Here is a 16,143-nt window from a genome sequence, read left to right as displayed (position 1 = left end):
CAATTTGATTAACTTTATCCATATTATTTTGGGTAACTTGTTTAGAACTCTGAAATTTACTCAGGGGTGATGATTGCTCGGTTGTTGTCTCTTGTCTTTTCTCTGTGAAGTCTTCTTTATATTTTGTCACTGGTTCATTTGCGACTGTTGACTTAATATTGTCTGAAATTAAATCAACAGGTTCTGCCTGTCTTTCCTCATACATGGTATCTGTTCTCTCCACAGGTGTTTTATCTTCTGGTGTTTGTAACTCAATTTCTGTTGTACATTCAGTTTCAAGAGCCTCTGTTGTCATTCTTTTGTCTTCTTCAGTCTCCATTAAATGTTCTACATATTTTCTAAATGTGGTCGGTGTAGCTAATTCATTTGAACCTTTAGTTGCATGAAGTTCTGAACTTATATTATGCATTTTTATCATCTTCTCCTGGCATCTTTTCAACCCTGAGGTGGTGCGATGAATTAGTCCAGAGCAACCGTCTTCATCTGTTTGCTGTGACTCTTCTGTGACTGGTATTTGTAACTCAATTTCTGTTGTACATTCTGTTTTAAGAGACTCAGTTGTCATTATTGTCTCTTGTCTTTTCTCTGTGAAATCTCCTGCATATTTTGTGGAAGTGGTTGGTGCCACTGGTTCAGTTGTGACTGTTGACTCAATATTGTCTGAAGTTAAATCAACAGAATCTGATTGTTTTTCTTCATATGTGGATGTTCTCGCTATTGATGTTTTCTCTTCTTGCACCAATACTTCTACTTCTGTGGTACATTCTGTTTCAAGAGCCTCTGTTGTCATTCTTTTGTCTTCTTCAGTCTCCATTAAATCTTCTACATATTTTCTAAATGTGGTTGGTGTAGCTAATTCATTTGAACCTTTAGTTGCACGAAGTTCTGAACTTATATTATGCATTTTTATCATCTTCTCCTGGCATCTTTTCAACCCTGAGGTGGTGCGATGAATTAGTCCAAAGCAACCGTCTTCATCTTTTTGCTGTGACTCTTCTGTGACTGGTATTTGTAACTCAATTTCTGTTGTACATTCTGTTTCAAGAGACTCGGTTGTCATTATTGTCTCTTGTCTTTTCTCTGTAAAATCTCCTGCATATTTTGTGGAAGTGGTTGGTGCCACTGGTTCAGTTGTGACTGTTGACTCAATATTGTCTGAAGTTAAATCAACAGAATCTGATTGTTTTTCTTCATATGTGGATGTTCTCGCTATTGATGTTTTCTCTTCTTGCACCAATACTTCTACTTCTGTGGTACATTCTGTTTCAAGAGCCTCTGTTGTCATTCTTTTGTCTTCTTCAGTCTCCATTAAATCTTCTACATATTTTCTAAATGTGGTTGGTGTAGCTAATTCATTTGAACCTTTAGTTGCACGAAGTTCTGAACTTATATTATGCATTTTTATCATCTTCTCCTGGCATCTTTTCAACCCTGAGGTGGTGCGATGAATTAGTCCAAAGCAACCGTCTTCATCTTTTTGCTGTGACTCTTCTGTGACTGGTATTTGTAACTCAATTTCTGTTGTACATTCTGTTTCAAGAGACTCGGTTGTCATTATTGTCTCTTGTCTTTTCTCTGTAAAATCTCCTGCATATTTTGTGGAAGTGGTTGGTGCCACTGGTTCAGTTGTGACTGTTGACTCAATATTGTCTGAAATTAAATCAACAGAATCGGACTGTTTTTCTTCATATGTGGATGTTCTCGCTATTGATGTTTTCTCTTCTTGCACCAATACTTCTACTTCTGTGGTACATTCTGTTTCAAGAGCCTCTGTTGTCATTCTTTTGTCTTCTTCAGTCTCCATTAAATCTTCTACATATTTTCTAAATGTGGTTGGTGTAGCTAATTCATTTGAACCTTTAGTTGCACGAAGTTCTGAACTTATATTATGCATTTTTATCATCTTCTCCTGGCATCTTTTCAACCCTGAGGTGGTGCGATGAATTAGTCCAAAGCAACCGTCTTCATCTTTTTGCTGTGACTCTTCTGTGACTGGTATTTGTAACTCAATTTCTGTTGTACATTCTGTTTCAAGAGACTCGGTTGTCATTATTGTCTCTTGTCTTTTCTCTGTAAAATCTCCTGCATATTTTGTGGAAGTGGTTGGTGCCACTGGTTCAGTTGTGACTGTTGACTCAATATTGTCTGAAATTAAATCAACAGAATTGGACTGTTTTTCTTCATATGTGGATGTTCTCGCTATTGATGTTTTCTCTTCTTGCACCAATACTTCTACTTCTGTGGTACATTCTGTTTCAAGAGCCTCTGTTGTCATTCTTTTGTCTTCTTCAGTCTCCATTAAATCTTCTACATATTTTCTAAATGTGGTCGGTGTAGCTAATTCATTTGAACCTTCAGTTGCATGAAGTTCTGAACTTATATTATGCATTTTTATCATCTTCTCCTGGCATCTTTTCAACCCTGAGGTGGTGCGATGAATTAGTCCAAAGCAACCGTCTTCATCTGTTTGCTGTGACTCTTCTGTTTCCTTGCTTGGCTTTGATTGAATTTCCACTCCTGGCACTGGCATTGTTGACTTCATTTCTTTCCTTTCCATTGATGGTTTCTCCAAAGCTTCTTCAGGTTTTTCTATAGAGCTCCCTGAGTCTGTCGTACATCCTGCATCAGGAAGCACTAATGTAATTTCATGTTCAGTCACTATGACAGTATCTTCATGTTCTCTGGAAGTGGTTTGTGTAACTAATTCATTTGTAACTTTTGTTGCTAGATCGTCTGACCTTAAATCACCAGTTTCTGCCTGTCTTTCTTCATATGTTGTCGCTCTCTTCACAGGTGTCTTATCTTCTGGTGTTTGTAACTCAATTTCTGTTGTACACTCTGTTTCAGGATGTTCTGTTGTCATTTCAATCTCATGTTCTTTCAGTGTCACGGTATTTTCATATTCTCTGGATCTGGTTGGTGTCACTGGTTCATTTGTACCTTTTGACTCAATATTTTTAGAAATGAAAAGTTCTGACTGTTTTTCTTCATACACTGTACCTGTTGTCTTCACAGGTGTTTTATCTTCTGGTGTTTGTAAGTCAATTTCCGTTGTAGATTCTGTTTCAACAGCCTCTGTTGTCATTATTGTCTCTTGTCTGGTCACTGTGAAATCTTCTGCATATTTTGTGGAAGTTGATGGAGTCACTGGTTCATTTGTATGTTTTGATTCAATATTGTCTGAAATTAAACCAGCATGTTCTGACTGTCTTTCTTCATATGTGGTATCAGATCTCATTACAGCTGTTTTATCTTCTGGTGTCAGAATCTCAATTTCTGTTTCACGAAGCTCTGTTGTCATTATTGTCTGTTGTCTGGTCACTGTGAAATCTCCTGCATATTTTGGGGAAGTTGTTGGTGTCACTGGTTCATTTGTACGTTTTGACTCTATATTGTCTGAAGTTAAATCAACAGGCTTTGACTGTCTTTCTTCTGTTTGTAACTCGATTTCAGTTGTATGTCCTGTTTCATGGTCATTTACTATTTCAGTATGTTCATGTTCTCTGGAAGTTGTTGGAGTCACTGGTTCATGTGTACCTTTTGACTCAGCATTTTCGGAAATGAAATCAGTCGGTTCTGATTGTCTTTCTTCATACGTGGTCTCTCTTCTCTCCACAGCTGTTATTTCTTCTGGTGTTGATAAGTCGATTTCTGTTGTACATTCTGTTTCGGGAGCCTCTGTTGTCTTTCTTCTGTCTTGTTCAGTCTCCATGAACTCTTCTGCATATTTTCTGGATGTGGTTGGTGTAACTAATTCATTTGTACCTTCAGTTGCAGGATATTCTGACCTTAAATCATTATATTCTGGTTGTCTTTCTTCATATGTGGTATCTGTTCTCTCCACAGGTGTTTTATCTTCTGGTGTTTGTAACTCGATTTCTGTTGTACACTCTGTTTCAGGATGTTCTGTTGTCATTTCGATCTCATGTTCTTTCAGTGTCTCGGTATGTTCATATTCTCTGGATCTGGTTGTTGTCACTGGTTCATTTGTACCTTTTGACTCAATATTTTCAGAAATGAAAAGTTCTGACTGTCTTTCTTCATATGTTGTACCTGTTGTCTTCACAGGTGTTTTATCTTCTGGTGTTTGTAAGTTAATTTCTGTTGTACATTCTGTTTCAACAGCCTCTGTTGTCATTATTGTCTCTTGCCTTTTCTTTGTGAAATCTCCTGCATATTTTAGGGAAGTTGTTGGAGTCACTGGTTCATTTGTGACTGTTGACTCAATATTGTCTGAAATGAAATCAACAGGTTTTGATTGTCTTTCTTGATATGTTGTATCTGTTCTCTCCAATGGTGTTTTAGCTTCTGGTGTCTGGAACTTGATTTCTGTTACCATTCCTGTTTCATGGTCAGTTACTATTTCAGTATGTTCATGTTCTCTGGAAGTTGTTAGAGTCACTGGTTCATTTGTGAATGTTGACTCAATTTTGTCTGAAATTAAATCAACAGATTCTGACTGTCTTTCTTCATATGTTGTAGTTACTCTCTCAAATAATGTTATTTCTTCGGGAGTTGATAAGTTGATTTCTGTTGTACATTCTGTGTCAAGAGCCTCTGTTGTCATTATTGTCTCTTGTCTGGTCACTGTGAAATCTCCTGCATATTTTGTGGAAGTTGTTGGAGTCACTGGTTCATTTGTATATTTTGACTCAATATTGTCTAAAATTAAACCAGCATGTTCTGACTGTCTTTCTTCATATGTGGTATCTGCGCTTATCACAGCTGTTTTATCTTCTGGTGTCAGAATCTCAATTTCTGTTTCACGAAGCTCTGTTGTCATTATTGTCTCTTGTCTGGTCACTGTGAAATCTCCTGCATATTTTGTGGATGTTGTTGGAGTCACTGGTTCATTTGTGACTGTTGACTCAATATTGTCTAAAGTTAAATCAACAGGTTTTGACTTTGACTGTCTTTCTTCATATGTGGTCTCTCTTCTCTCCACTGCTGTTTTGTGTTCTGGTGTTGATAAGTTGATTTCTGTTTTATGTTCAGTTTCAAGAGCCTCTGTTGTCATTCTTCTGTCTTGTTCAGTCTCCATTAACTCTTCTGCATAATTTCTGGATGTGGTTGGTGTACCTAAATCATTTGTACCTTCAGTTGCAGGATATTCTGACCTCAAATCATTATATTCTGATTGTCTTTCTTCATATGTGGTTTCTTTTCTCTCCACAGATGTTTTGTCTTCTGGCGTTTGTAACTCGATTTCAGTTGTATGTTCTGTTTCATGGTCACTTACTATTTCAGTATGTTCATGTTCTCTGGAAGTTGTCGGAGTCGCTAGTTCATGTGTACCTTTTGACTCAGCATTTTCTGAAATGAATTCAGTCGGTTCTGATTGTCTTTCTTCATACGTGGTCTCTCTTCTCTCCACAGCTGTTATTTCTTCTGGTGTTGATAAGTCGATTTCTGTTGTACATTCTGTTTCAAGAGCCTCTGTTGTCTTTCTTCTGTCTTGTTCAGTCTCCATGAACTCTTCTGCATATTTTCTAGATGTGGTTGGTGTAACTAATTCATTTGTACCTTCAGTTGCAGGATATTCTGACCTTAAATCATTATATTCTGACTGTCTTTCTTCATATGTGGTTTCTTTTCTCTCCACAGATGTTTTGTCTTCTGGTGTTTGTAACTCAATTTCTGTTGTACACTCTGTTTCAGGATGTTCTGTTGTCATTTCGATCTCATGTTCTTTCAATGTCTCGGTATGTTCATATTCTCTGGATCTGGTTGGTGTCACTGGTTCATTTGTACCTTTTGACTCAATATTTTCAGAAATGAAAAGTTCTGACTGTCTTTCTTCATACGTTGTACCTGTTGTCTTCACAGGTGTTTTATCTTCTGGTGTTTGTAACTCAATTTCTGTTGTACGTTCTGTTTCAGGATGTTCTGTTGTCATTATTGTCTCTTGTCTTTTCTTTGTAAAATCTCCTGCATATTTTATGGAAGTTGTTGGAGTCACTGGTTCATTTGTGACTGTTGACTCAATATTGTCTGAAATGAAATCAACAGGTTTTGATTGTCTTTCTTGATATGTTGTATCTGTTCTCTCCAATGGTGTTTTAGCTTCTGGTGTTTGTAACTCAATTTCTGTTGTACACTCTGTTTCAGGATGTTCTGTTGTCATTTCGATCTCATGTTCTTTCAGTGTCTCGATATGTTCATATTCTCTGGATCTGGTTGGTGTCACTGGTTCATTTGTACCTTTTGACTCAATATTTTTAGAAATGAAAAGTTCTGACTGTCTTTCTTCATATGTTGTACCTGTTGTCTTCACAGGTGTTTTATCTTCTGGTGTTTGTAAGTTAATTTCTGTTGTACATTCTGTTTCAACAGCCTCTGTTGTCATTATTGTCTCTTGCCTTTTCTTTGTGAAATCTCCTGCATATTTTAGGGAAGTTGTTGGAGTCACTGGTTCATTTGTGACTGTTGACTCAATATTGTCTGAAATGAAATCAACAGGTTTTGATTGTCTTTCTTGATATGTTGTATCTGTTCTCTCCAATGGTGTTTTAGCTTCTGGTGTCTGGAACTTGATTTCTGTTACCATTCCTGTTTCATGGTCAGTTACTATTTCAGTATGTTCATGTTCTCTGGAAGTTGTTAGAGTCACTGGTTCATTTGTGAATGTTGACTCAATTTTGTCTGAAATTAAATCAACAGATTCTGACTGTCTTTCTTCATATGTTGTAGTTACTCTCTCAAATAATGTTATTTCTTCGGGAGTTGATAAGTTGATTTCTGTTGTACATTCTGTGTCAAGAGCCTCTGTTGTCATTATTGTCTCTTGTCTGGTCACTGTGAAATCTCCTGCATATTTTGTGGAAGTTGTTGGAGTCACTGGTTCATTTGTATATTTTGACTCAATATTGTCTAAAATTAAACCAGCATGTTCTGACTGTCTTTCTTCATATGTGGTATCTGCGCTTATCACAGCTGTTTTATCTTCTGGTGTCAGAATCTCAATTTCTGTTTCACGAAGCTCTGTTGTCATTATTGTCTCTTGTCTGGTCACTGTGAAATCTCCTACATATTTTGTGGAAGTTGTTGGTGTCACTGGTTCATTTGTGACTGTTGACTCAATATTGTCTAAAGTTAAATCAACAGGTTTTGACTTTGACTGTCTTTCTTCATATGTGGTCTCTCTTCTCTCCACAGCTGTTTTGTGTTCTGGTGTTGATAAGTTGATTTCTGTTGTATATTCAGTTTCAAGAGCCTCTGTTGTCATTCTTCTGTCTTGTTCAGTCTCCATTAACTCTTCTGCATAATTTCTGGATGTGGTTGGTGTACCTAAATCATTTGTACCTTCAGTTGCAGGATATTCTGATCTCAAATCATTATATTCTGATTGTCTTTCTTCATATGTGGTTTCTTTTCTCTCCACAGATGTTTTGTCTTCTGGCGTTTGTAACTCGATTTCAGTTATATGTTCTGTTTCATGGTCACTTACTATTTCAGTATGTTCATGTTCTCTGGAAGTTGTCGGAGTCGCTGGTTCATGTGTAACTTTTGACTCAGCATTTTCTGAAATGAATTCAGTCAGTTCTGATTGTCTTTCTTCATACGTGGTCTCTCTTCTCTCCACAGCTGTTATTTCTTCTGGTGTTGATAAGTCGATTTCTGTTGTACATTCTGTTTCAAGAGCCTCTGTTGTCTTTCTTCTGTCTTGTTCAGTCTCCATGAACTCTTCTGCATATTTTCTGGATGTGGTTGGTGTAACTAATTCATTTGTACCTTCAGTTGCAGGATATTCTGACCTTAAATCATTATATTCTGACTGTCTTTCTTCATATGTGGTATCTGTTCTCTCCACAGGTGTTTTATCTTCTGGTGTTTGTAACTCGATTTCTGTTGTACACTCTGTTTCAGGATGTTCTGTTGTCATTTCGATCTCATGTTCTTTCAGTGTCTCGGTATGTTCATATTCTCTGGATCTGGTTGTTGTCACTGGTTCATTTGTACCTTTTGACTCAATATTTTCAGAAATGAAAAGTTCTGACTGTCTTTCTTCATATGTTGTACCTGTTGTCTTCACAGGTGTTTTATCTTCTGGTGTTTGTAAGTTAATTTCTGTTGTACATTCTGTTTCAACAGCCTCTGTTGTCATTATTGTCTCTTGCCTTTTCTTTGTGAAATCTCCTGCATATTTTAGGGAAGTTGTTGGAGTCACTGGTTCATTTGTGACTGTTGACTCAATATTGTCTGAAATGAAATCAACAGGTTTTGATTGTCTTTCTTGATATGTTGTATCTGTTCTCTCCAATGGTGTTTTAGCTTCTGGTGTCTGGAACTTGATTTCTGTTACCATTCCTGTTTCATGGTCAGTTACTATTTCAGTATGTTCATGTTCTCTGGAAGTTGTTAGAGTCACTGGTTCATTTGTGAATGTTGACTCAATTTTGTCTGAAATTAAATCAACAGATTCTGACTGTCTTTCTTCATATGTTGTAGTTACTCTCTCAAATAATGTTATTTCTTCGGGAGTTGATAAGTTGATTTCTGTTGTACATTCTGTGTCAAGAGCCTCTGTTGTCATTATTGTCTCTTGTCTGGTCACTGTGAAATCTCCTGCATATTTTGTGGAAGTTGTTGGAGTCACTGGTTCATTTGTATATTTTGACTCAATATTGTCTAAAATTAAACCAGCATGTTCTGACTGTCTTTCTTCATATGTGGTATCTGCGCTTATCACAGCTGTTTTATCTTCTGGTGTCAGAATCTCAATTTCTGTTTCACGAAGCTCTGTTGTCATTATTGTCTCTTGTCTGGTCACTGTGAAATCTCCTGCATATTTTGTGGATGTTGTTGGAGTCACTGGTTCATTTGTGACTGTTGACTCAATATTGTCTAAAGTTAAATCAACAGGTTTTGACTTTGACTGTCTTTCTTCATATGTGGTCTCTCTTCTCTCCACTGCTGTTTTGTGTTCTGGTGTTGATAAGTTGATTTCTGTTTTATGTTCAGTTTCAAGAGCCTCTGTTGTCATTCTTCTGTCTTGTTCAGTCTCCATTAACTCTTCTGCATAATTTCTGGATGTGGTTGGTGTACCTAAATCATTTGTACCTTCAGTTGCAGGATATTCTGACCTCAAATCATTATATTCTGATTGTCTTTCTTCATATGTGGTTTCTTTTCTCTCCACAGATGTTTTGTCTTCTGGCGTTTGTAACTCGATTTCAGTTGTATGTTCTGTTTCATGGTCACTTACTATTTCAGTATGTTCATGTTCTCTGGAAGTTGTCGGAGTCGCTAGTTCATGTGTACCTTTTGACTCAGCATTTTCTGAAATGAATTCAGTCGGTTCTGATTGTCTTTCTTCATACGTGGTCTCTCTTCTCTCCACAGCTGTTATTTCTTCTGGTGTTGATAAGTCGATTTCTGTTGTACATTCTGTTTCAAGAGCCTCTGTTGTCTTTCTTCTGTCTTGTTCAGTCTCCATGAACTCTTCTGCATATTTTCTAGATGTGGTTGGTGTAACTAATTCATTTGTACCTTCAGTTGCAGGATATTCTGACCTTAAATCATTATATTCTGACTGTCTTTCTTCATATGTGGTTTCTTTTCTCTCCACAGATGTTTTGTCTTCTGGTGTTTGTAACTCAATTTCTGTTGTACACTCTGTTTCAGGATGTTCTGTTGTCATTTCGATCTCATGTTCTTTCAATGTCTCGGTATGTTCATATTCTCTGGATCTGGTTGGTGTCACTGGTTCATTTGTACCTTTTGACTCAATATTTTCAGAAATGAAAAGTTCTGACTGTCTTTCTTCATACGTTGTACCTGTTGTCTTCACAGGTGTTTTATCTTCTGGTGTTTGTAACTCAATTTCTGTTGTACGTTCTGTTTCAGGATGTTCTGTTGTCATTATTGTCTCTTGTCTTTTCTTTGTAAAATCTCCTGCATATTTTATGGAAGTTGTTGGAGTCACTGGTTCATTTGTGACTGTTGACTCAATATTGTCTGAAATGAAATCAACAGGTTTTGATTGTCTTTCTTGATATGTTGTATCTGTTCTCTCCAATGGTGTTTTAGCTTCTGGTGTTTGTAACTCAATTTCTGTTGTACACTCTGTTTCAGGATGTTCTGTTGTCATTTCGATCTCATGTTCTTTCAGTGTCTCGATATGTTCATATTCTCTGGATCTGGTTGGTGTCACTGGTTCATTTGTACCTTTTGACTCAATATTTTTAGAAATGAAAAGTTCTGACTGTCTTTCTTCATATGTTGTACCTGTTGTCTTCACAGGTGTTTTATCTTCTGGTGTTTGTAAGTTAATTTCTGTTGTACATTCTGTTTCAACAGCCTCTGTTGTCATTATTGTCTCTTGCCTTTTCTTTGTGAAATCTCCTGCATATTTTAGGGAAGTTGTTGGAGTCACTGGTTCATTTGTGACTGTTGACTCAATATTGTCTGAAATGAAATCAACAGGTTTTGATTGTCTTTCTTGATATGTTGTATCTGTTCTCTCCAATGGTGTTTTAGCTTCTGGTGTCTGGAACTTGATTTCTGTTACCATTCCTGTTTCATGGTCAGTTACTATTTCAGTATGTTCATGTTCTCTGGAAGTTGTTAGAGTCACTGGTTCATTTGTGAATGTTGACTCAATTTTGTCTGAAATTAAATCAACAGATTCTGACTGTCTTTCTTCATATGTTGTAGTTACTCTCTCAAATAATGTTATTTCTTCGGGAGTTGATAAGTTGATTTCTGTTGTACATTCTGTGTCAAGAGCCTCTGTTGTCATTATTGTCTCTTGTCTGGTCACTGTGAAATCTCCTGCATATTTTGTGGAAGTTGTTGGAGTCACTGGTTCATTTGTATATTTTGACTCAATATTGTCTAAAATTAAACCAGCATGTTCTGACTGTCTTTCTTCATATGTGGTATCTGCGCTTATCACAGCTGTTTTATCTTCTGGTGTCAGAATCTCAATTTCTGTTTCACGAAGCTCTGTTGTCATTATTGTCTCTTGTCTGGTCACTGTGAAATCTCCTACATATTTTGTGGAAGTTGTTGGTGTCACTGGTTCATTTGTGACTGTTGACTCAATATTGTCTAAAGTTAAATCAACAGGTTTTGACTTTGACTGTCTTTCTTCATATGTGGTCTCTCTTCTCTCCACAGCTGTTTTGTGTTCTGGTGTTGATAAGTTGATTTCTGTTGTATATTCAGTTTCAAGAGCCTCTGTTGTCATTCTTCTGTCTTGTTCAGTCTCCATTAACTCTTCTGCATAATTTCTGGATGTGGTTGGTGTACCTAAATCATTTGTACCTTCAGTTGCAGGATATTCTGATCTCAAATCATTATATTCTGATTGTCTTTCTTCATATGTGGTTTCTTTTCTCTCCACAGATGTTTTGTCTTCTGGCGTTTGTAACTCGATTTCAGTTATATGTTCTGTTTCATGGTCACTTACTATTTCAGTATGTTCATGTTCTCTGGAAGTTGTCGGAGTCGCTGGTTCATGTGTAACTTTTGACTCAGCATTTTCTGAAATGAATTCAGTCAGTTCTGATTGTCTTTCTTCATACGTGGTCTCTCTTCTCTCCACAGCTGTTATTTCTTCTGGTGTTGATAAGTCGATTTCTGTTGTACATTCTGTTTCAAGAGCCTCTGTTGTCTTTCTTCTGTCTTGTTCAGTCTCCATGAACTCTTCTGCATATTTTCTGGATGTGGTTGGTGTAACTAATTCATTTGTACCTTCAGTTGCAGGATATTCTGACCTTAAATCATTATATTCTGACTGTCTTTCTTCATATGTGGTATCTGTTCTCTCCACAGGTGTTTTATCTTCTGGTGTTTGTAACTCGATTTCTGTTGTACACTCTGTTTCAGGATGTTCTGTTGTCATTTCGATCTCATGTTCTTTCAGTGTCTCGGTATGTTCATATTCTCTGGATCTGGTTGTTGTCACTGGTTCATTTGTACCTTTTGACTCAATATTTTCAGAAATGAAAAGTTCTGACTGTCTTTCTTCATATGTTGTACCTGTTGTCTTCACAGGTGTTTTATCTTCTGGTGTTTGTAAGTTAATTTCTGTTGTACATTCTGTTTCAACAGCCTCTGTTGTCATTATTGTCTCTTGCCTTTTCTTTGTGAAATCTCCTGCATATTTTAGGGAAGTTGTTGGAGTCACTGGTTCATTTGTGACTGTTGACTCAATATTGTCTGAAATGAAATCAACAGGTTTTGATTGTCTTTCTTGATATGTTGTATCTGTTCTCTCCAATGGTGTTTTAGCTTCTGGTGTCTGGAACTTGATTTCTGTTACCATTCCTGTTTCATGGTCAGTTACTATTTCAGTATGTTCATGTTCTCTGGAAGTTGTTAGAGTCACTGGTTCATTTGTGAATGTTGACTCAATTTTGTCTGAAATTAAATCAACAGATTCTGACTGTCTTTCTTCATATGTTGTAGTTACTCTCTCAAATAATGTTATTTCTTCGGGAGTTGATAAGTTGATTTCTGTTGTACATTCTGTGTCAAGAGCCTCTGTTGTCATTATTGTATCTTGTCTGGTCACTGTGAAATCTCCTGCATATTTTGTGGAAGTTGTTGGAGTCACTGGTTCATTTGTATATTTTGACTCAATATTGTCTAAAATTAAACCAGCATGTTCTGACTGTCTTTCTTCATATGTGGTATCTGCGCTTATCACAGCTGTTTTATCTTCTGGTGTCAGAATCTCAATTTCTGTTTCACGAAGCTCTGTTGTCATTATTGTCTCTTGTCTGGTCACTGTGAAATCTCCTACATATTTTGTGGAAGTTGTTGGTGTCACTGGTTCATTTGTGACTGTTGACTCAATATTGTCTAAAGTTAAATCAACAGGTTTTGACTTTGACTGTCTTTCTTCATATGTGGTCTCTCTTCTCTCCACAGCTGTTTTGTGTTCTGGTGTTGATAAGTTGATTTCTGTTGTATATTCAGTTTCAAGAGCCTCTGTTGTCATTCTTCTGTCTTGTTCAGTCTCCATTAACTCTTCTGCATAATTTCTGGATGTGGTTGGTGTACCTAAATCATTTGTACCTTCAGTTGCAGGATATTCTGATCTCAAATCATTATATTCTGATTGTCTTTCTTCATATGTGGTTTCTTTTCTCTCCACAGATGTTTTGTCTTCTGGCGTTTGTAACTCGATTTCAGTTATATGTTCTGTTTCATGGTCACTTACTATTTCAGTATGTTCATGTTCTCTGGAAGTTGTCGGAGTCGCTGGTTCATGTGTAACTTTTGACTCAGCATTTTCTGAAATGAATTCAGTCAGTTCTGATTGTCTTTCTTCATACGTGGTCTCTCTTCTCTCCACAGCTGTTATTTCTTCTGGTGTTGATAAGTCGATTTCTGTTGTACATTCTGTTTCAAGAGCCTCTGTTGTCTTTCTTCTGTCTTGTTCAGTCTCCATGAACTCTTCTACATATTTTCTGGATGTGGTTGGTGTAACTAATTCATTTGTACCTTCAGTTGCAGGATATTCTGACCTTAAATCATTATATTCTGACTGTCTTTCTTCATATGTGGTATCTGTTCTCTCCACAGGTGTTTTATCTTCTGGTGTTTGTAACTCGATTTCTGTTGTACACTCTGTTTCAGGATGTTCTGTTGTCATTTCGATCTCATGTTCTTTCAATGTCTCGGTATGTTCATATTCTCTGGATCTGGTTGGTGTCAATGGTTCATTTGTACCTTTTGACTCAATATTTTTAGAAATGAAAAGTTCTGACTGTCTTTCTTCATACATTGTACCTGTTGTCTTCACAGGTGTTTTATCTTCTGGTGTTTGTAACTCAATTTCTGTTGTACGTTCTGTTTCAGGATGTTCTGTTGTCATTATTGTCTCTTGTCTTTTCTTTGTAAAATCTCCTGCATATTTTATGGAAGTTGTTGGAGTCACTGGTTCATTTGTGACTGTTGACTCAATATTGTCTGAAATGAAATCAACAGGTTTTGATTGTCTTTCTTGATATGTTGTATCTGTTCTCTCCAATGGTGTTTTAGCTTCTGGTGTTTGTAACTCAATTTCTGTTGTACACTCTGTTTCAGGATGTTCTGTTGTCATTTCGATCTCATGTTCTTTCAATGTCTCGGTATGTTCATATTCTCTGGATCTGGTTGGTGTCACTGGTTCATTTGTACCTTTTGACTCAATATTTTTAGAAATGAAAAGTTCTGACTGTCTTTCTTCATATGTTGTACCTGTTGTCTTCACAGGTGTTTTATCTTCTGGTGTTTGTAAGTTAATTTCTGTTGTACATTCTGTTTCAACAGCCTCTGTTGTCATTATTGTCTCTTGCCTTTTCTTTGTGAAATCTCCTGCATATTTTAGGGAAGTTGTTGGAGTCACTGGTTCATTTGTGACTGTTGACTCAATATTGTCTGAAATGAAATCAACAGGTTTTGATTGTCTTTCTTGATATGTTGTATCTGTTCTCTCCAATGGTGTTTTAGCTTCTGGTGTCTGGAACTTGATTTCTGTTACCATTCCTGTTTCATGGTCAGTTACTATTTCAGTATGTTCATGTTCTCTGGAAGTTGTTAGAGTCACTGGTTCATTTGTGAATGTTGACTCAATTTTGTCTGAAATTAAATCAACAGATTCTGACTGTTTTTCTTCATATGTTGTAGTTACTCTCTCAAATAATGTTATTTCTTCGGGAGTTGATAAGTTGATTTCTGTTGTACATTCTGTGTCAAGAGCCTCTGTTGTCATTATTGTCTCTTGTCTGGTCACTGTGAAATCTCCTGCATATTTTGTGGAAGTTGTTGGAGTCACTGGTTCATTTGTATATTTTGACTCAATATTGTCTAAAATTAAACCAGCATGTTCTGACTGTCTTTCTTCATATGTGGTATCTGCGCTTATCACAGCTGTTTTATCTTCTGGTGTCAGAATCTCAATTTCTGTTTCACGAAGCTCTGTTGTCATTATTGTCTCTTGTCTGGTCACTGTGAAATCTCCTGCATATTTTGTGGAAGTTGTTGGTGTCACTGGTTCATTTGTGACTGTTGACTCAATATTGTCTAAAGTTAAATCAACAGGTTTTGACTTTGACTGTCTTTCTTCATATGTGGTCTCTCTTCTCTCCACTGCTGTTTTGTGTTCTGGTGTTGATAAGTTGATTTCTGTTGTATGTTCAGTTTCAGGAGCCTCTGTTGTCATTCTTCTGTCTTGTTCAGTCTCCATTAACTCTTCTGCATATTTTCTGGATGCGGTTGGTGTACCTAATTCATTTGTACCTTCAGTTGCAGGATATTCTGACCTCAAATCATTATATTCTGACTGTCTTTCTTCATATGTGGTTTCTTTTCTCTCCACAGATGTTTTGTCTTCTGGCGTTTGTAACTCGATTTCAGTTGTATGTTCTGTTTCAAGATGCTCTGTAGTCTTTCCTGTTTCATGGTCAGTTGCTATTTCAGTATGTTCATGTTCTCTGGAAGTTGTTGGAGTCACTGGTTCATTTGTACGTTTTGACTCTATATTGTCTGAAGTTAAATCTACAGGTTCTGACTGTCTTTCTTCGTATGTCGTAGTTACTCTCTGAAATGATGTTCTTTCTTCTGGTGTTGATAAGTTGATTTCTGTTGTATATTCAGTTTCAAGAGCCTCTGTTGTCATTCTTCTGTCTTGTTCAGTTTCCATTAACTCTTCTGCATATTTTCTAGATGTGGTTGGTTTAACTAATTCATTTGTACCTTCAGTTGCAGGATATTCTGACCTCAAATCATTATATTCTGACTGTCTTTCTTCATATGTGGTTTCTTTTCTCTCCACAGATGTTTTGTCTTCTGGCGTTTGTAACTCGATTTCAGTTGTATGTTCTGTTTCATGGTCAATTACTATTTCAGTATGTTCATGTTCTCTGGAAGTTGTCGGAGTTGTTGGTTCATGTGTAACTTTTGACTCAGCATTTTCTGAAATGAATTCAGTCGGTTCTGATTGTCTTTCTTCATACGTGGTATCTGTTCTCTTCACAGGTGTTTTATCTTCTGGTGTTTGTAACTCAATTTCTGTTGTAGATTCTGTTTTGAGAGACTCAGTTTTCATTATTGTCTCTTGTCTTTTCTCTGTGAAATCTCCTTCATATTTTGTGGAAGTGGTTGGTGTAACTAATTCATTTGTACCTTCAGTTGCAGGATATTCTGACC

This window comes from Megalobrama amblycephala, linkage group LG18 (genome assembly GCF_018812025.1).
Source record: "Megalobrama amblycephala isolate DHTTF-2021 linkage group LG18, ASM1881202v1, whole genome shotgun sequence".
Taxonomy (NCBI): Eukaryota; Metazoa; Chordata; class Actinopteri; order Cypriniformes; family Xenocyprididae; genus Megalobrama; species Megalobrama amblycephala.
This window is presented reverse-complemented; position numbering follows the sequence as displayed.